Here is a 22,146-nt window from a genome sequence, read left to right as displayed (position 1 = left end):
TTATTCTTGCTGTGTGAAATAATGCACATTTAAGTTATTTTGAGTGGCGCTCTTCTTTTGTTTTTGTTTTTATTGTTGTTGTTATTTGCAACCCTTTCTGATCCATAATTTGGTACCAGGAGTGGACTGTAAGTGACTTAAAATGTAGAAATGGCCAAATCATGGAGAAAGAGTCTTGGGCTAAGATGACCCAATTTTTTCTGGTTGAGAAGTTGGTGACTCTTGTTATATCACCACAAAGCTTTTTCTTAACCTCTTAACCTCTCACTTTAGAATCTTGACTGTATGCCTTCAGAGATATAGTACGGGGCAGGGGCGGTGTGATAGGAGTAACTCAGGTGTTAACATGGGTGGCATAATTCTGTCTTCAGTAGGATTCTACAAGAAAGGGACAAGTTGAGCTGAAGGTGGCCCATCTGAATGCAGAAAGGGAGGAAAATATAGCTTTGTTAAGAGAAGTTCTTTTTGCCTGTGGCCTTTGATATAGCCCCATTATTTGGAGTCTTTGCAATTAAAAAAGTTGAATGTTGTATTCCAAGGGTAATATAATCCATACAGGGAGGTGGGAGAATTAACAGGAGACAATTGACAAGATTTGTTCCTTTTTCCACTGAAGCGTTCTTTTTTCCCCAACCTATTTCCTTTATTTAAAAAAAATATTTTGATTTGGATTGTTTATGTCCCTTGGAGTTGAAAATATCCTAAATGATTTAAAAAAACAGCAAAATAGTGGAAACAAGATGTCTAAAAATGGAGGATTGGTTAAACTATGGAAACTTCAGAGTGCCTGGACGGCTCAGTCAGTTGAGTGTCTGACTTTGGCTCAGGAGCTATGGAACCTACACACAATGGGATACCATGCAATGCTCTTGATACTTAAAATGAAAAAATTTGGTGACAAAATTGTTACTAGAATGGGGTGGGGATTGGAGAATGATCTTTTGGTATAATCAATGTCATGGTCGCTGCCCTTTAATGAATAGTAGCTAAATATTAGTTATGGTGCTAGGGGATTTACTGGCATTATTTTTATTCCATCTGCCCAACTGCATTCTGAGGCACTGCTCTTACTCCTTTTACAGATGAGGGAACTGAAACTGAAATTTTATAACTTGCTCAGTAAATGTTGGAACAAATAATTCAAACTCAGGTCTGCTTCATTCCAAAGTGTGTACTTAAAACTCTGAGTTATTTTTTGTTTTCTCTGTCTCCCTTGCCATGGTATCTAAGTCAATTTTCAAAGTCTGTCAGTTCTTCTCTTTAAAGTTTATTTATGGGGTATCAGGGTGGCTCAGTCAGCTGAGTGTCCGACTCTTGGTTTCAGCTAGGGTCATGATTTCACGGTTCCTGAGACTGAGCACTGCGTTGGGCTCTGTGCTGGCAGTGTAGAGCCTGCTTGGGATTCTCTCTCTCTCTCTCTCTCTCTCTCTCTCTCTCTCACTCTCACAATACATAAATAGACCTTAAAAAAATTAAGTTTATTTTATTTCCATTCTTTCCTCTTATGTCCAATTACACCAGCCCCATTCAGGCCCTTTTTATTCTTAGCTTGGACTTTTGCAGTAGTCACTTAACTTCTTTCCTTCTTCCATTTTTCCCGTTCTCACACCTTGAATTAATTTTATCTGTCATTACCAGATTAATCTTCCAAGCATTTCACTCTGATTGTGATTAAAATGTTCCTCTCTCCGTCAAATACCTGCTCAAAAAAATCTCTGGGAACTTCTGAATGTTCACCAAAGAAAGTCTAAATTCATTGACATTTTGGATTATTACAATCCCAACCTGCCTTTTCAACTATACCTTCCATGATTCCTCTAAATAGAGATCAACAAACTAAGTCCTGGGCCTGTTTTTGTAAATAAAGTTTTACTGGAACCGAGTCATTCTCATTCATTTACGTGTTATCTATGGTGACTTTTGTGCAGCAGAACTGAATAGTTGTTACAGAGACTGTATGGTCCACAAAATTCGAAATATTTACTGTTTGACCTTTTATGAAACATTTGCTAACCTCTGCTTTAGATGAACCCCTTCTTCTAACCAAATGGATCTACTCTTTGTCCCTGTCTTAAATAATTTTTGGAACAAGATAGAATAAGTTTAAAAATGTTCATTGTTTCCTGAATACTACTCGAACTCTCTTACCATCCATGTCTTTTAAAAAATTTTCAAATTTTTAATTGAAATATAATAAGATACACTGTATTAGTTTCAGGTGTACAATATGATGATTCAACAATTCTATACATCACTCAGTGCTCATCACATTGAGTGTACTCTTAATGCTCTGTATCTATTTCACCCATCCTCCTACCCATCTCCCCACTGTCAACCTCCAATTTGTTTTCAGTATTTAAGAGGCTGTTTTTTTTTTGTTTTTTTTTGTTTTTTTTTGCCTGTCTCTTTTTTCCTTTGTTTTGTTTTGTTTGGTTTTTTAAATTCCACATGTGAGTGAAACTTGACATCAACATACAAAAGAATGAAACTAGACCACTTTGTTACACTATACACAAAAATTAACTCAAAATGGATTAAAGACCTGAATATGAGACCTAAAGCCATGTTTAAAAAAAATGGTGTCTCATGCAATGAGCAAATGGTTAAATTCCATGGCACATTTATCTATACTGTGAATAATATTTAACAATAAAAAGAAACAAACGAACACATCAGTGGCTAAAATTGTATGTCTATGTGCTCATGTATGAAAACCTTTTTGGTTAATGTGGAGAAATTCATCTTTGAACTCTTCCTCTGAATTTCTAGGATATAGACATTTGTAGGTCATTTTTCCATTACATTCCCCTAGCAAACCAGTGAGGGTAGGCAGTGATGGGCTTATAATTGCCATTTTTTGATGGAAGAAGCTAAGTTCCTGAGGTTCTTTGATTGGCCAGTTGTCACAAGGCTGGTCTTCGGAATCTAAATCTAGTGTTGGTCCTCTTTGCCATCTCCCTGAGAAGAGCAGTCAGGCAGCGTGCACATTTATATTGCTAGTACAGTTGTGGCATTGGGAAGTTGTCAGTGACCCATGGATCAGTAGTTGTCCAAGTGTGTTGCCTGGACCAGCAGCACCATCATCCCTTGGGAACTGCTAGAAATGCAGATTCTTAGGCCCACCCAAGACCTACCCAGTCACTTTAGGGTGGGGCCTAGCAACACATGTTTTTGACAAGCCCTCCAGGTAATTTTGATGCCCGTTCAAGCTTGAGAAGCTGTGGTCTTCATCGTCATGAGACATACGTCCTGCTGCTCTTCACTCAGTCTGACTTTGGTATTGAATGGTGGGGAGGCAGGGATACACCCGATCCTCTTCTTGATGATGGTCTCTCGTGCACTTAACTGGCGACAAGGATAGCAAGGGAGGTCAGTTCACTAAAATGCTGCAATTGCATGTGCTATACCTGAAATTAAGTTAATGAAGCCTGTGTCTTTCAACATAGGATCAAAGACTAGAAATGCCTTCTTATGTTACCTTGTTTTTACCCCCCAATTAAATAACCTTTACCTTCCCACAGAAGAATGAGGGAATTAGGACCTCAGTAGTGGTGAAATGCATATTATGCTTTTCCACAGATGAAATGAGTGAATGAATGAATGAATTTATCCACTTAAACATCAGCTGTGTCTAGTACTGAGAAGCCACTGGAACAGTCTTTATTAATAGAGGACATAAGCAGGTAGAGTCTTACAATATAATATAATATGGACAGTAGCAGAATCAAGCACAAGATATGAAGTTACATGGAGAAGGGAATAGTGCCCTTATTTGTGTGTGTTTTTGTACATGTGTGCATGCACATGCATGCATATGTGTGTATGCCTGTTGCATGCAGGTGTACATGTTTGCATATGTGCATGTGTCTTGTGGAAGGCAGGGTGGGTTCAGGGAGAGATGTTGTTCGGGACTTTACAAACAAGGACAGTGTTGAGCTGGATTTTAAGATCTATTAGTTCAGCAGGTAGACAAGAAAGATGAGAACTTTCCAGTCATGTTGAACAGAGCATGTAAATGTAAGGAGGCATGAAACAGCATGGTATCCATAGGAAACAATAAGTGTTTTGGTGTTGGTAGAGTCTAGAGTGTTTAGGTACAGCTGACAATGAGGACAGAGAAGGAGTCAGGAGGCAGATCATGGCTGTGAATGTGCTGCTAAGGTCTGCTTTTGACTCATTGCCTGGTGCTTCCCAAAGTGTATCTATCACAGAACATTGGGTCCAGGGGGTTGTGTTTGGTGTTCTTTGGAGAAGAGACTTCTCTGATCAAGCAAATGTGAATGTGAAAAGTTTCATAAAATTAAGTGGATTTTTTTTTTTTTTTTTTTTTTTTTTTGGTGAGAACTCTGAGAGCTTTTAACATGTATATTGAAAATATCCAGGATGGAGATTCAGAGGACACGGGAAGCTTTCTGATGACCCTCCTCAACGTCTTCAGTTCCTCAAGAACAGACTTGGGACAGTGCCACAGTACACAATGGGGAAGGGTTATTTTGTCCTATCCCTGGTAGGATAAAATCCAAGCCCTTATCATGGCCTCGAAGGCCCTGCAAAATCCAGTCCTGCTTACGTTTCTGTCCTTGCCTCCTGCCAACTTTTTTGGGAACATGGTCCACATTCGTTCATTTGCATATTGTCTATGATTGCTCTTAGTCTATATCTACAGAGTAGTTTCTATAGAGCCTAGAATATTTACATTTTGCTCTTAACAGAAAAAAAAACCTTACTGATCCTAGAATTGTAATATTTCTGCAATATTTCCTGTCTGCTCCTCTAGATTTAGAGCTCTTAGATGCTAGGGTTTTATTTGTTATTTTTAACGTATTCGTCATTGTGTCACTGGCACCAAGCATAAGGCTTAGCATATAGAAGGCACCCAGTGAATAATTAATGAAAGAGCAAGTGAAACTGTCATAGTAATCATAATGACTGGTATTTATTTTGCCTGTGGTTTCATTTATACCATCTAATTTAATCTTCATTCCAACCCTCTGAGACGAACAAACAATATCCCTGTTTTACATAAGAGGAAGCAGAGGCTCCGAGAAGCTAAGTGATTTTTCCAAAGTACCACAGCCAAGTTTGAATTGCGGGATGGTCTGCTGCTGCCATATCCCACGTTTGTCCCCTGCCCTTGGATGTCTCACACTGTTGCCCTTACTACCAGATCTTTAGTAGCAGTTTCACAGTGACTCATTTGTCCATTTCATGGTATCCTTCTGTCAGAGGATCTTCCTGTGATGTCCCTTCTCCCTGTCCCAGCTGCCTTCCTCTCCTTCTATTCTCTTATCTCCCTCTCCTTGCTTGCTTCTGCTCTCTCTGCAATCTCTGATTCAGTCACTGAGGGTTTGTATTTCCTAGGAAGTCCATGCACAATGCAGTATGTGGTCATCCATATTTTGGCTAGTTTTTCGCACAATTAGAAGCCAAAGGTCCAGGAGAAGAGATTGATCTTCAGACCATGCCTCACTAGGATGGACAGTATCTTATTCTGTTTAGACTGCTATTGCAGAACACAATAGACTGGGTGGCTTATAAACAACAGAAGTTTTATTTCTCATGGTTCTGGAGGCTGTAAGTCAAGATCAAGGCACCAATAGATTCAGTGTCTGGTGAGAGCCTGCTTCCTGGTTCATAGATGGCTGTCATCTCGCTGTGTTTTAACATGGCAGAAGGGCCAAGGATGTTCTCTGTAGTCTCTTTTATAACGGCACTAATCCAGTTCATGAGGGCTCCACCCTCATAAACTGGTCACCTCCAAAAGGCCTCATCTCCAAGTACTAACACATTGGGTGTTAGGATTTAACATACGGATTTTGGGGGGACACAAACATTCAGTCTGTGGCAGACTGCTCTGCCAACAGATAGGGCGTTGCACTTCAGGGCACTGGGCATTTGCTGCTCTGCTCACAGCGCAGTGCTTGAGGTCTGCAGAGAGATGCATTCTGGCCTCTCCTGTAAGACTCTTGTGAGCTCGCCTAAGGGTACTGTTTGCAGGAAAAATATTATGCTGAGCACCCCCGAGAGAAAATGAAGTCATTGCTTGCCTGAGAGTGATTTATTCGTTCATTAATAACATATTTGCTATCTTTTCCAATGATAAATTAGGTCCTTATGGCAAATGCTTTTGTTCCTAACCTGGCTCAAAGGAGAGGCCTGTGCATCACTAACAGGCTGTCAGTTTTCCTGGTGTTCATGTTTGGTCAACTGACAAATCCCTCAAACTCATCACTAGCTGAATTATGTTTGAACTTTATTCTTGAGCTGTCTAATTGTCACATGATATGAGGCAAACCTCTAGAAGGGGTTACTTTATAACTAGCTATTTGGCCTTTGAAGGAGGTACAATATGCAAAAGAAATTACGTGAGAAAAAAAAATCTAACACCTTCTCTATCGAAGTTACTATACAAGGTCCAGATATAAGTCTTGTAAAATGAAATCTGAGGTCATAAACATGCTTTGCACATCTGGAATCTTGCCTGTGGCAGATATTCTAAAATTGGAGATGCTATATTAAAGCAAGGAAAAGAGCTTTTATTGAATACCTACTACGTGTTAAGCTTTTTCACACTTCACCTTTTTACAGCAGCCTTGTGAGCTGAGGCCATTATTATCATTAGTTTACATGGTAGATAACTTAAAGTTAAAATTTGAATTCAATAATTTGCTGAATGCATCTTCCTGCAACTCCAAGCCAAGTATATTGAACAGTTTACCAGAAGCACCAAATAGTTTCACCTGGGGGAGAGGAAGGATTCTGGTTCCTCAACATCCATGAGTAAAACTATTTGCCCTGTGTGGGTGGAGTGGTGTAGCACTGTGTGCTGAATATGGGGGCTGGTTTTAGAATAATGCTCTGTATGCAGTGGATGCTTTTAAAATGAACATTGACTGACTGGCTGTTTACAACTCAGTTACTGATTTGTTTTCGACCCTCAGTTCTCTTCTGATATCCTTCCTCACTTTTGTGCTAGAAGATGAAGAACCAGGATTTTATTATTTTAAGTCCTGCCATTTAGCAAAGAGAAGCAACCTTCTTTCAAAAAAAAAATTTTTTTTTTATTTTTTAACGTTTATTCATTTTTTTGGTAGAGACAGAGCGTGAGTGGGGGAGGGGCAGAGAGAGAGGGAGACACAGAATCCAAAGCAGGTTCCAGACTCTGAACTGACAGCGCAGAGCCTGACGCGAGGCTCACACTCATGGACTGTGAGATCATGACCTGAGCTGAAGTTGGACGCCCAACCGACTGAGCCATCCAGGCGCCCCTCAAAAAACATTTTTTTTAACGTTTATTTATTTTTGAGACAGAGAGAGACAGAGCATGAGCGGGGGAGGGGCAGAGAGAGGGAGACACAGAATCCGAAACAGGCTCCAGGCCCTGAGCTGCCAGCACAGAGCCCGACACAGGGCTTGAACTCACGGACTGTAAGATCATGACCTGAGCCGAAGTCAGATGCTTAACCGACTGAGCCACCCAGGTGCCCCAAGAGGCAATCTTCTTTCAAATTATTTCACTAATTTGTATTGTTATTAGAAATCAATAAAATGGTCTCTTCTTAGATAGACTTTCCCATTTCTGCCTGCCTTTATCTGTCAAGGTCCTCATTGGGATACCCTTGAGCTCAATAAATTGTGGCACTTTTCCTGTTGTTGAGCACAGGTGTTTTGTAGCCCTGCTGTTCATGAGTGCTGCTCACCATGTCTTTGTGGTTCTCCAGATTCCTGGCCCTGTGGCTGGGTGGGGCATGTGGCCACTTCTGGCCAATGGGTTGCAGCCAGGAGTGATGCATGTCACTTCTATCTCAAAGCACTTAATTGTTGGTGTTTTTTCTTCCTTCTGGAGCAATGACTGAAGATGCTGGCTTCTTGCTGAGCTTCCTGGGCTCAGGTTTCCTGAGTGATTTTTGTTGAGCAGAGAGCTTTTCTGACATCCTCTGATCAACTTGTACTATGAACCAGAAAGAAACATTTATTGTTTTAAGACACTGAGATCCTGAGTTTTTTTTATCATATTATAATCTAGACTACCCTGACAGATTTGAGGATTGTTTATAGAATGAATAAATCCATTCCTACTTTCTATTCTCACCACTGTAAGTCCTGGTAAATCCTACTACATTGTAAAGCCTAAGTCTTTTTAGTTCTTACTCATTTGTATAATTACACTCTCTTTGGTGCCTGCTAACTTTTAGAGCCCTATTTTGTCCACCTTTCACATTTTTTTTTTTTTGCAAATTCATATGCTTATGTAATTTCAACTACTCCCTATATTTATAGCAAAACAGCATGATGTATGTGAAAGAATAATGGATTTGAAGACAGGCTGGTCCTGATTCTACCAGTTCACAGAGGCTTGGGTAAACTGATTAAGACAGTCTCCACTCACTCGTCTGTACAATTGGAGTGATGACTGTCATGTCTGTCTCACCAGGTCACCTGTGGGAATCAGATGAGAGAGCAGCTTTTGTAAATGGTAAAGAATTATTCACGTGGGAAGAAGTGTTTTAGAGAAACTCTGAGCCTCTATCTCAGCAAAGCTTCTGCCCTGAACTTCCTCATGTTCAGGATCTACCTTGTATGGTTGTGTCCTCATTAAGATGACCCACCTCTACATCCATGCACATCTACTTTACTGTGGCTATATTTGCATCACCAGCCTTTTGTCCTTAGGGCCCACCCCACCCTCTCTCCCCACAGGTGACCACATCTTTATTTCTGTGTCACTTTTTCCTGGTGATTCACTTCCAATGGGCTTCCTCAAATTTCACCTGTTCCAACCTGGTAACCATCTGCAGGCTGTGCCCTCAAGATCTTACCCTGCAGTTGACAGCCAAGTTCAGATGAACATCGCCCTCTTTTCAAGTTCTCAATCCTCTGAGCTAACTCACTCTCAGCAGTGAAAACAAATTTCCCTAAGCCTCACTTAGCCTGTGTCACTCCACTTCTTAGAATTAAACACTGGCTTCCAGTTGCCTCTGTAATATACATACAAAATACTTCACACACGATTTTTGTGGTTATTACAAAAGCAACTCATGCTTGATGTGCCTGAATAGCAAAATACAGAAAAGCAAATGGAGAAAAAAACAGATCACCTATTATCCAATCACTTTAAGATAATCACTGTAAGCATATCCATTTTTTTTTCTGTGCTTCTGTATTTTATAAAAATGTTGTCAAACAATGTATACTATTTTGTACCTAGCTTTTTCCTTTAGTAATATATTCTGAACATTTTGTCAGGTAATTATGTAGACTGATTTAATGAATCAGTAGCTTCATTATAGCCCATTGAATACATTTACCATAATTGACTTAATTCCCTATTGTAAAGCACTGATTATTTTCTATTATAAATAATGTTATAAAATATATTCCTGTGCATATGTCCTCTGAGCATGTATTTTATACTTTTTTAGGGGAAAGGAGGAATGAATCTGTACAGGTAGAATTGCTTGGTTGAAGATTAAAGAGTACACCCATTTGAAGATTTCTGATATATATTGCTATTTGCCTCTAAAAGTGTGTATTAATTTGTGTTCTGAGCAGTGTAGAAGAGTGTGAATATCCAAACACCCTCAGTGAGTTATAGTCTTTGATAACTTTATGTGAGGTGTACCCCATCTTGAACTTGTGAGTGGTTTTGAATAATAGTAAAGTTGAACATTTGTTCATATATTTATCAATTGTACTTCTGTTGGAAACTGACTCATATTGTTTCCCCATTTTTATAATGAGGGCTAGTCTTTATATCATTGTGTTATAAAATCTCTTTAATGTATTAAAGTTATTCCTTACCTAACATATATATTTTAAGTTTTGTATTGTATCATTTGATTTTTTTCCCCACTCTATAGTATGAAAGTTCTTTATTTTCAGATGGTTCAATATATCCATATCTCCCTTTAAATTTTCTGACTTTGTTGTTATATTTAAGAGGAATATATGTATATATACATACATATATTTTTCTCTTTATTTTATGATTTAAACACATTAACTCTGGAGTCCAACTCTAGTTTATTTTGGACTATGATGTAAGTAAAATTGTGACTTAATTTGCCTTTACAGAGTTAATGCATTAGTTCAACCAAATATCCCATGGAACATAAATGCTATCTTTGTCATTTAATAAATTCTCGTATAGTTATACTTGGAACCATTCCTGAACTTTCTATTCTGCTTCTTTGATCTATCTTTCTTTTTTGGCACCTGTACAGCAATATTTTATTTGTTGTAGGTTTATAGTATATTTTAAAAGCTGGTAGAGCAAGTTAAGCCACGTTATTCTTCTTTTTCAATATTTTCTCGATGGTTCTCATGCATTTATTTTTCTAGCTGAATTAGAAATTACTTTCTCAAGTTCCAAGAATACCATTGTAATTTTGATTGAAAAAGTAGTAAGTTTGTAAATTAATGTGAAGGCTTACTACCTTTATAAAGTCTGACTTCCCATCTAGGCGTAGGAGATTTCTCTCCATTTACCTGAATCTTTGTCTATGTGTGCCTGATTATAAAATTCTTAAGTTTAAGGAATAACTACTTAAGTGTGTTAGTGATATTTTAATTTTTTTGGTTCCTTATATTGATTGAGATCTTTTTAAAAATCCTCTTTTCTACCTGGTTATTGCTGATCCCTCTGAACTTCTTTTAGTGGTTCTAAAATAAATTTTCTTGATTTTTTCTGGGAGGAAAATCTTAGCATCTGAAAATAATTATAACCTGATTTTCTCCGTCCAACTATTTCTACCTCTTATTTATTTTTCCTGTCTTATTCCATTGATTAAAACTTCTAAAACAAGGTTAAAAATAGGAGTGAGGGTTGGCAGTTATATCTCATTCTGAGTGTTTCCCAGTTAAGTAGATTACTGGCTGGTAGTTTCAGCCAGTTAAAAAAGTAAGTTTTCTCATGTTAAAAAAGTAAGTTTCATTCCCAGTTGGTTGTTGTTGTTGTTGTTGTTGTTTTAAAAATCTTGAATGACTGTTGAATTTTATTAAATGTCTTTTTGGCATCTTTTACAATGATCATATGGTTTTTCTCCTTTGACCTAGAGATGTGATGAATTATGTTAATAGATTTCTTCATATTAAACTATCCTACATTCCTGGAATAAACTCTACTTACTCATTCTGTATTCTTCTTCAAATGCACGGCTGGATTTGATTTGATAATATTTTATTTAGGAGTTTTGCTTCTATGTTTTTGAGATTGGTTTATAGAGTTTTTGAGAGGAGTGTCTGCCAGGTTTTGATTTGAGGGTTTTTTCTAGCTTTCAAAAATATAATGGGATGGTCTTCATCTTGAATCAATTAAGTGACATTCCTAACGTGGACATGTAGGCTCTCAGGATGGTGTGATGGAAAGAACACAAGACTGAGAATTAAAAGATCATGGTTTAATTCCTGCCTCTGTCCCATTCACTCTGTAAGTTTAGGCAAATTAATTTCAACTCCCTAAACTTCGGTTTCCTTGTCCTTGAAATGAGGATTACACCCAGTTTCTGCCCCAACTACTTTGCAAGATTGTTGGGACAATCCTGTGACCTAATGAGAATAGAAACACTTTGCAGAGGAGAGAAACACTTGTTGAGTACCTATTCCATGTAAGGTGCCTTGTGGCATTAAGAAAAATTTTTTTTAATGTTTACTCATTTTTGAGATAGAGAAAGAGAGAGACAGAAGATGAGTGGGGGAGAGGCAGAGAGAGACAGAGATGCAGAATCCAAAGCAGACTTCAGGCTCAGAGTTGTCAGCACAGAGCCTGACACAGGGCTTGAACTCACAGACCACGAGATCGTGACCTGAGCCGAAGTCCGGCGCTTAACCGACTAAGCCACCCAGGTGCCCTGTGGCATTTTACATAAATGATGTCATTACTAAGAATCCTCACTATAATCCTTATATGCTCCAGGCACAATGAGGACTCCTGGGAGCCTTGCAGCAGTGGTCCAGGGAACAACATCACCAGCATTACTTGGGGGCATGGTAGAACTACCAAATCCCCAGTCTCACCCTGTGAACCAGAATGCATTTTCATAAGATATTCAGGGTGATTTACATTCGCCTTAAAGTTTGAGAAGCACTGATGGCTCCCATATCACAGTGGTGCAGGTTCCACAGCATCAGAACAGAAATATAAATGTGGCATTTAGAAATAATTCCAATGATAACTCTCTTTTGTTCATGCTTCTGATATTCTGGATGAGATGGTGGCACTGTTGAGACTATAAATGTCCTTTACAGCAAATATCATGAATATGCACACTAATTTCCAATCCAAAGTTAACTGTCTTTGGAATCTTAGTTGAAATGACCCATCAATTGTGAGTTATTCTCTAACAAGTCCAAAATTAAAAAGTAGTTTTAGTGCCTGCAGATGTACTCTCCTCTAGGGAGACCCAGTCATAGTGTATTCCCATCAGTCAGTCTGAAGGAATTTTTCAGCTGATCCTGTGAGCAACCACAGACCTTTTACTGGGGTAAGGATTACTATGTCATTTTCATCACAAAGATTACACTAGTCACTCCTCAAGCGTGTTTTGGCTTCCACCAAGAGCAAAGGGCAGTATGCATTAAGCTTCATTACACACATTAATATATATACATGCATGCACACACATGCTTAGAGAACACCTAATATCATGGTGAGAACTGAAACCATGGTGACCAAGACATCAACAAAAATTACCTCTGTGGGAGTTCTGCAGGGATGTGTAATGCAATCGAGGTAACTGTTTGTAGGCTGTAGCTGGCAGTTGCCATGGAGACTGGCAGTTTGGTGAGGGAAACCTCCTCAGTGACGTGGTCAACAGCTGTTTTATTCCTCTGGGTGTTGAGCACAAGCAATTCTTTCACACCCTATGTGGGAGGGAGGCACAGGTGTGTCTTTTGCTAAGCTAGGGAAGTATATAGGAGAAAGTCCAATATAAAAATATTCCTAATCATGGCATTCTTCCATGATGGAGAAGCTACTTCTCTTAGAGTTTAAATGGCCATTAAAAAAAAGAGAACATCCATCATGTCAAAGATGCTATCCTTTTAACCCAAAGTGTAGAATTTTCTGTGAATGTGAAACAATTTCACTGTGTTAGAACGTACTTCAGAGTTCAGATGTTGTATTTATAAGGCTTTCTCTAGCTTTCTAGGGCAGAAATAATTGCTTCTATAACTGAACACACTCAGAAATCTGTTTATAGGTCTATTATGACATTTTGCAAATTATATTGTATTTTAGGTATAACCATTATGTTTGTTTAGTTCACTTCCCACTGTCACCACCTAGGACTGGGCCTAATCAAGCTGTTAGGACAACTGTGCCTAGAACAGTGCCTAACTTAAAAGTACGTTTATGACTGTATTAATTAGGTCCTGCTGTGTCACAAATTACCACAAACTTAGTGGTTTAAAAAACATACATTTATTATCTCAAGTGTATGTGGCTTACCTGTCTGACTCTGGCTTATCCAGTTCAGAGTTTTATAAAACTGCAGTCAGAGTTTTTATTGGACTGCATTCTCATTTGGAAGCCCAACTGGGGAAGAATTTGGTAACGAGATCAAGTTGTTGACACAGTTCATTTCCTTGTGGCCTGTAGGAGCTGAGGGCCTTGGTTCTATAGGCTGCCTACAGTTCCCTACCACATGGCCTATTTGGGAGTTTACAACATAGCAGCTTATTTGTTCAGGGCCAGTAGGACAAAAGAGACTCTGGAGAGACAGTTTTATGTAATGCAGTGTAATTGTGGGAGTGACATCTTATCTTTGCTATATTCTATTGGTGAGAAGCAAGTCACAGATCCTGCTCATACTCATGAAGGGGATTATGTATGAGTGTGAACACTAGGAATTGGAGATCACTTTAGGGTCTGTCGGCCATTATGAACCTTTGTAATTTGTCTATTGGCCTGGCCTTTCAAGTGCCTCACAAAACAAGTGTTTCAAAAGATCTCTAAATGTTTTCACTTGATTCTGTACAAAATTACCATGGCAGTTATGAGAATGTACCTCTCTGACTGTAGGGAGTATGACTGATCAGTCCCCCAGCTGCTCTGAAGTTTATCACTGTATTCGGGCCAAAGCCGCTCTTCTCACAGTTACTCTTGGCAAGTGAGGAGCCTGGTAGAGATACTGACAGAGGCCTGTTCCTGTGCAATAGGGTACTCTCTGATAGGCACTTGGCCTGAGGAGTTCCCCCAGTGGCATGATCAAACTTTCCTTAGGGCCGAGTGGCAGTCTGAGATACTTCTATCCCGCTTTCCTTCTTTCCTTCTTTCCCTATCTTCTCCACTCAGGGTCAGGCCGATATCATGGTTAGACAGCTCTCCCTGCCTCCTTGGACTCCCTTGCCATCTTTTTTCCACAGCTGTTTCTCATAATACATTTCTGGGGCATTTGATCCCATCTTGGAACCTACTTCTCAGATGACCCAGACCAATACAATCATTATCATTTACATAAGTCTGTAGCATGAGACAGTGTTATACCTTTGAATAAGGTCCTTTTCTCTCAGCTGACTCCAGGAAAGCCACAGTGATATTGGAAAGGATATTAGACCTGCAAGACCCAAAGTAGAGTTTTTGTATTACTTGGAGGACCTCAGGTGAGTCACAGTCTCTAAGGTGCATTTATCTCATCTGTAAAAGGAGAATAACACTACTACTACTAATACATTTATGACAGGGTTAAAATGAAATTGTGCCTAAAAACATAATGCCTGGAATAGAGCTGGTGCTTAGAAAGTACTGTGTGGAAGTTTTGCAAGACATAGTAAAACAGTGATAACTTTTTACAAACTGGGAGGATGCATTACCAAGAGATGTATCTTTTCATGAATCCCATTAGAGGTAATCTCTCAGAGGTACAAGGGATACAGGGAGCACAGGATGCTTTCCAGGGCATCTCTGTGGATGAAAACATTATAAAAGACCAACTAAATCAACCTCTTCTTGTAACACATGCCCTTGGAAGGCTGGGCCGGGAGGAGGGCAGACAGTGAGTTTTACATTCAAGGTAGTGGGAAGGAGGGCAGATCCTGAGCAAATCTAGCAGGGTGGGGCTTGCTGGCCATTGTCCCCCACTTCTGCTCAGCAGCAGGAGTTGCAGTAGGAGTGATGAGTATGCTTCTCAGAGGGGCTGGAGACAAGCCGCTCCTCGGGTCTTTTCTTTATCCCTTCTTCAGTTTAATCTCTACTGTTCCTTCTACATGGTATTTATGTCTTGATCTAGTGAGATTTCTGTGGTTTCCTTGACCTCTCTCATCCTTTCTCCTCCCCAGTTCTTAATTTACCTAAACTACCTTTACCAGGAAACAGAGTCCTTCCTTCTGCCCTTAGGTATAACCAGCTAAAAATGGAGAGGCCTTTGGGGAAAGCACCTAACCCAGGTCACAGAACCAGTGTGCATCCGTGTGCTGCAGCTGAAAGCTTAAGTTTTGGACTCAAGTTTGGCTTCTACTTCTGCGTCCCTCTCCCTGTGAGACTCTGGGCAAGCTTCTCTGAGTGATTCTCCTCATCTGTAAAATGGGGTAATGGTCTCTTTCTCTAATGTTGTGAGGATGGATGGCCTCTTACAGGGATGGCTTCTTACAGGGGATGGGGCTCAGTAAATTGGCTCCTTCCTTTCCTTATGAACAGCATTGTTTAAAACGGCCTTTCCAGTGATCCTAGTAGCAATTTTGGTTCCCGATAGCAATATAAAAAATTGATGAGGGTTTATGAGTTTTTTGCCCAGGTTGTGGCCATTGAGTTTTGGAAAGTGAGAAGTATAGACGAATCATGTGTCTGACAGCGAAGAGTAAAATGGCCTTGGGCCTAGCTTCAGAAGTTGGTCTAAAGAGAAACACACCACTCTTAAAAAAAACAAGTAGGAAGCAAAAAGCTTTCATATGTATAAATGTTAGGGCCATTCTGCCAGTGTAGGCCAAAAAGCTGTTTTAAGTGGTCACAAGAAAAAAAATTAAGGGGGAAGAGCAAGCAGAAACCTTCTAGCTAGAACCATCCCCTTCCTTCCCTCTCTTACTTTTCCTGGGAAGGGAAGCAAAGTGCTAGGTGTGTGGGATCCCCCACCTCAAGTGAGGGTGGCTTTTGGAAGCAGAGCTAGGGCAGGTGTCTGCAGTATGGCCCTCTGGGTGGTGTCAGAGGAAGAGTGGGAAAGTGGAAAGTTACCAGACACAGAATCTAAAAACCTAGGCTTCCATCTGCAATCTGTTACTTACTACCTGTGTGACTTGGAGCAAGTCACTTCATCTCTCTGAATTTGTTTCATTACTTGTAAAATGGGCGTAACAAAATAAAACATAACATGACGCTGTTATGAGGTTCAAGTGGGATAATGAATGCATGTGGAAGTTCTGGTAAATGACTACGTTGATGTTAGCTATTTATTGGAATGCTATATCCTATTATAACCCACCTGAGTTACAACCTCCCTGTGGCTATTATTGAAAGGTGTCTTTACATCACAAAGTCATGAGAGTCCAGAACAATTGTGTGCATCATACAGTGGATGGTGATGATGAAGAGGAGGAGGATGATTATGACAACATTTGCATAACTCAAAGTGGCAGCTGCTATATATAAGGAATTGAGGAAAGTAATTGGGCTGAAAGTAGATGGTAAGAGACTTGTCTGAAAGCTGTCCTTGCATCACAGAACACTGTTTTTACCTGTATCATGCACTTGTTTGTGTGGAGCAGCTGGGGAAATGTTGGTGAAGGTAGTGGAGAGGGAGGTGGGGCCAAAGGAGGGTTGAGTCTAAATGCTTATATAACTTTTTAATGAGAAATTTTGATCCCCTGTTTAATTTGAGACTTACACCTACTCTTCTGTTTCTTTCCCTATTTTACAAGGAAACTGAAATTCAGAGAGGTTAGTTAACTTGTCTGAGGCCACATAGCTCACAAGTTTGAGCAGGGATTCCATGCCAGGCCTGACTTGATGCCCCTGAGACCATGCATATAGCAGGACTTTGTAAGCAGTACAGGCCCACAGAGATGGACATCATCACTTTTGTTGCATTTAAACAAAGGAGGCAACTGAAGGCTAGAGAAGTGCAATGGGTGGCTTGAGCTCACTCAGCTTAGGAGTGATAGAGGGGCCTAGAAGCTAGGTTTCCTCATTCCCAGAGCATGGCCTGTTTCACTCTGGCTGCTGCCTTAAGTGCTCTTTAGTCTTTCCCCCTGCCCCCTTTTCTTTTTAAAAAATTAATAAAAGGCAGCCAAGCAATGGCTAATGGGCTCATGAGAGGTTAGGAAGCATACTTGTGAGGCAATCACAAGATCGCTTTCAGCGAAACACATGATCTTGGTAACAAAAGGAATACAGAAATAAATTTCTTTGAATGCTCTTCAACCTAATCAGCCCTGATGCTGCTAAACTGTTCCTGACATTCTCTGGTCCCCCCCTCCTTTAAAGCCCCAAATAAAGCATAATGAAATAAGCTATAAGCATTTGGGGGTTATTCAACTCTCTGAAGTGCTTGAGGATGCAATTTGTAGGCAAGATGTTAAGGAATTAAAAAAAAAAACAAAACTGGCTGGTGCCAAGCCGCATTGTACCAATTTCTCCATGGCCCTGTTGCATGTTAGGTATGCATATGGTCCACACATTTCTCAAAAACATACCCCCAGGTGTCAGGGCCTGTTCTTTAGAGCATATCAACTAAATGTGGAGAGACGGGTGTGCTGAGGAAATAAAAAATAAAACCACAGCTGCTCCTTAGAACATTGCTGTAATTTGGAGGCTTGGTATAGGCTGTAGTGTTCTTGTCTAGAGTACTACAAATTCACCCTAAAAGGTGAGTGCCTGGAGGGCAGGATGGACGGCACTGCCTCATTGTCCTTTGGCCCAGCATGGGGCCCAGCACAAAATAGGGGCTTAGAGAGTTTGAGGCAAATAAATGAATAAGTGAGGGAAGCTAGCAATGAAATTGGTACAAGGACAGGAAAGTCCCTTCCAATCAAGCTAATTAAAATAAGACATGATCCCCAGCCCCATTTCCCTCTTAGCCAATTCCTGCCTAAAAACCCACTCCCATTTTAAAGAACGGGCTGCATGTGTGGTGAAAAAGAGACAAGGAATGGTACTGGAAGACATGGGTGTATGACCAACAGGATTGCATTTGAACCCCTTTAAAAAAATTTTTTTTTTAACATTTATTTACTTTTGAGACAGAGACAGAGCATGAGCTGGGGAGGGGCAGAGAGAGAGAGGGGTCAGGGGGAAGGAGGGAGACACAGAATCCGAAGCAGGCCTCAGGCTCCGAGCTGTCAGCACAGAGCCAGATGTCAGGCTCAAACTCATGGACTGTGAAATCATGACCTGAGCTGAAGGTGGACACTTAACCGACTGACCCACCCAGGTGCTCCTGAACCTCTTTCTTTTTAATGAGATAGTTGTACAGCATCTAGGGCAATGTTTGGCACACAAGAGGCATGCATTTCATTCATTCAAAATTTATGCAGTATCCTATAATGTGCCAGAACTAATGTCACAAGCTAGTGGTGGAAAAGTCACTAGGAGCTCAAAATTGAGTGGATGTGAGGGACTTTATTATCATTATTGAATTCTTCACATAAACCCTTTGAATTATTTTTTTCATTGAGTGATAAGGAAGTCAAACTTCAGAGAAGCTCCATGGCCAGCCCCCCTGCAGCCCAAAGAGCTGGCACCTTAAGTGGAACTCAGCACCAGCAATCACCAGTGGGCAGCTCACAGATCGGTTCTGCCTCAACACATGTTTTGTTTGGGCTGCCTATTTTTTGTCAAGAAAGAAGATAGGGAGTGGGAATGCCTGTAGATGGGACATGTGCTTCCCAGTTCACTAGAGTCTCTCTACTCTCAAGGTTTAACCCATGGCCGCTGAGTACGTGATCCTGGTTCAGATTCACTGTTTCCATACCCAGTGCTGTTTCCAGCGGGCTTATAGATATATTGCCTGCCTCTGACAGGGCTGAGACTCACATTACTGATCCCTCTGGGTCTTTTCTGACCCAGTGCTGATGGTCACCACTATCCCTGTTACAGTTAATTCAATCCCAGCGGCTGACTGTCAGTTTGGGATTAAATAGACAGCAAGTACAGATTCTGGTACAGTTTCTGGACTTTTTTTGGGGCGGGGATGATTATGGTGGTGGTGATGGTAGTGGGGACATTATATAGCACAGACTTGGCACGTACTAGACGCTTGGTCAGTGTATCCCAAATAAAAGGAAGATATTCTGAAGCTAGCCTCTTATAAGAACTCCAATTAAAAAGGTGGGTTTTTCCTTCTTTTTAAAGTAAAGAGCATTCCTAGGGCTATATTCTGTTCACTTCTCTCAGTTCTCTAACGGAAAGGGTGGGTAGCTGGCATTATAGCCTCTAAAATGTTTCCATGCTGAGGTCATCTCTTCCATTTAGTGTAGTGTGGGAGCTTTGGGGTCTCCATCAATCACTGGGAAGTGAGCTGGAGAAAACGTAAATCTCCCTCCAGAAAAATCACATTGGCCTTGGATGTCCATGCTAGGCCGCCTGACTTGTACTGCTTTGGGCATGGGCAGAAGGGGAATCTGGTCCAGAAGTGTCCTTGGAGGGGGCAGGGTTTCCCTGGGATCATTAAGAAGTAAAGCCCACTGACTGCTGTAATTGATAGCACAACCGGTTTGTCCTGTTCCCACTTGGGTAACTTAATAAGGAGCTGAGTGAGTTCCAACACTTGTCCAGAACTCACCGAATACAGAAGATGCCCAATGGGCTAAAATCAATCAAGTTGAGGTGGAGTTGTTTGATATGTAAGAATGAGAGTTTAAAGTCTGACTGCCTGAGTTAGAATCCAGTTTCACTGCTTCTGAGCTCTGTGACTTTGGGCATCTAAATGTCTCTGTGCCTCCATTTCCTTACCTGTAAAATGGAGATAATAATAGCACCTACTGCATAGGGTGTTTTGAGGATTTAGTTAGCTATTACACATAGTGGCCTCAAACAGTGCACATTATAAGCACTCGATATGTGTAGCGATTGTTGATCTTTTAAGATCCCCTCAAGCCTACCTCTCAATTAGGTCTGATCCACAGAGAGCAACCAACTTTCACTGACTCGTCTTTGATGTGATTCCTTTAGTTGTTAGCAGCTGATGCAAGAATAGCATTTCTATTCTTTTACACATGGCAGTTGGAGATGGCTTCATTACCCATATAGTGCATTCCCAGAAAAAACACCTACCTCTGTCCGTGGATATGTTTGCTTTCTGTTGCCAAAAAAATGAGTGATGTCTCTGTGTTTTCTTTCTGCCTAAACTGTCAAGAAATCTAGAACATTGCCCAGTGCCTATCTTGAGTGCTCCAAAGCATCTATTTCTTCCATTTTCTTCAAATGGAATATTTATGCTAAGCTAGCGCTTCTTAATTTTTTTTTTCCACAGAACCCCTAAAAATGGCTAAGTATAGTGACTGAGGGGAATTTGGAGATTGTAGTCTTAAGAATCCAGAAGCCTGAATTCCCTTCCAAATTTGTATTTTAACTTGAAAATTTGTACATGTTTTGAACTTCAGCCCATTACATATCTATGTCTGTTTTAATGTTCAGTCAGTGTTTTGAATGATCAGTCTTTCAGTAGAACTGATGTTCTGGGAAGGTGCAGTGCGCCTCTGAATTTATGACTCTTGATGATAGCTACCAGTGCTGTTCATCAACTATTTCTGGTTCTTCTCCCTTCAAGGCATATAGTAGGACTGCACGTCCCTGTCGGAAGTGTGACCAACCATGTGACTAGCTTGACCAAGGACATCTATCAGTAGTGGCCAAGTGTGCAGTTTGCCACATTGCTTTGCTGTGGAGAGGTAGAAGCGTGGGCAAGAAGGAAGGCCTCCATCAGCTAGCTGGGTCACCATATGACTGGTGAGCCAAGTTCTTCTACTGGACTGGGCTGGACAAGCTGGGTAAACAAGAAATAAATCCTGTTGTTAATAGCCAATGAGAGTCATGGCTGTTTGTCATTGTAGCTGTATGACTCAGCCCATCCCAGTTGACATTCTCCTCCTCCCTTTCCGTGCCCATCATGTTTCTGGAGGGGAGCCCACCCTCCATTTTGAAAGTGTGGCCTTGAGCATCTTGTTTAGAATCACACTTTTTGAAAGATGAGGAACACGAGAACTGGAACATTTCAAATACTGGCTCCCTGCCCTCCACTTTCTCAAAAAGATTATTCTTCTTAATCTTTAAAATGCAACAGATAGTATGAGATTTGTGAGTCATTCTCAGATTTAGAATCTCAACAGAGAGATACAAATCAACTTGTCATTTGTTAATTTTTGGAATATCTCACCCTTTTCACAGCTCTTTGTTTACTAAATGCCCAGGACCTCATACTGTTCTGAAAGTGTGAATTGCAAGTTTACCTTGGGTCATCACCCTCTGACTGCTGGATTTTGGTGGCAGTGTTGTGCCTAGAATATAGTGGGTGCTTGGCAAACGGTGAGGTGCATGAGTGTCCCTTCATTAAAATAGTAGTGTAAACCCATAGTCCCTTCACCTGCTGGCACCTCGCTTGAACATTGATTTTGTTTTGTCATTAAAAAAATTTTTTTTAATGTTTATGTACTTTTTGAGAGAGAGAAACAGAGCGTGAGCGGGGAGGGGCAGAGAGAGAGAGACAGACAGACAGACAGACAGGCAGACAGAAAGAGAGAATCTGAAGCAGGCTCCAGGCTCTGAACTATCAGCACAGAGCCCAACATGGGGCTCGAACTCATGAACCATGAGATCATGACCCGAGCCGAAGTTGGACACTTAACCGACTCAGCCACCCAGGTACCCCTGTCATTTTGTTTTAGAGCTTGCTGTTGATATGTTAGTCCCTTTGACTGAAATATTAACCCCTTTATGTGGGAACTAGATCATTATCTCTGAATCTTCCAATGGGAGTAAGCTTAATTTCTGCACACAGCAGGTATTTAACAAATGCTTGCTGAATTGAATTGAATTGAATTGGGTGGTAGATTAGTGTGGTTTGGAAGCCAAGGACACCAGCGTGTGTCCTTATATTATACACAGATTCCCCTTATACTGACTCTAATTCTCAGCCAGAGCTCGCTCTTGTTTCTCCGGCAGAATCTTCGCACCTTGGTCAGTGCTGTCCCTGAGACCTGTCATGTGAGCAGCCTGACTTT

This window comes from Panthera onca, chromosome D4 (assembly GCF_046562875.1).
Source record: "Panthera onca isolate mPanOnc1 chromosome D4, mPanOnc1 haplotype 2, whole genome shotgun sequence".
Lineage (NCBI taxonomy): Eukaryota > Metazoa > Chordata > Mammalia > Carnivora > Felidae > Panthera > Panthera onca.
The sequence above is the reverse complement of the archived record's forward strand: the minus strand, read 5'-3'. Positions refer to the sequence as shown.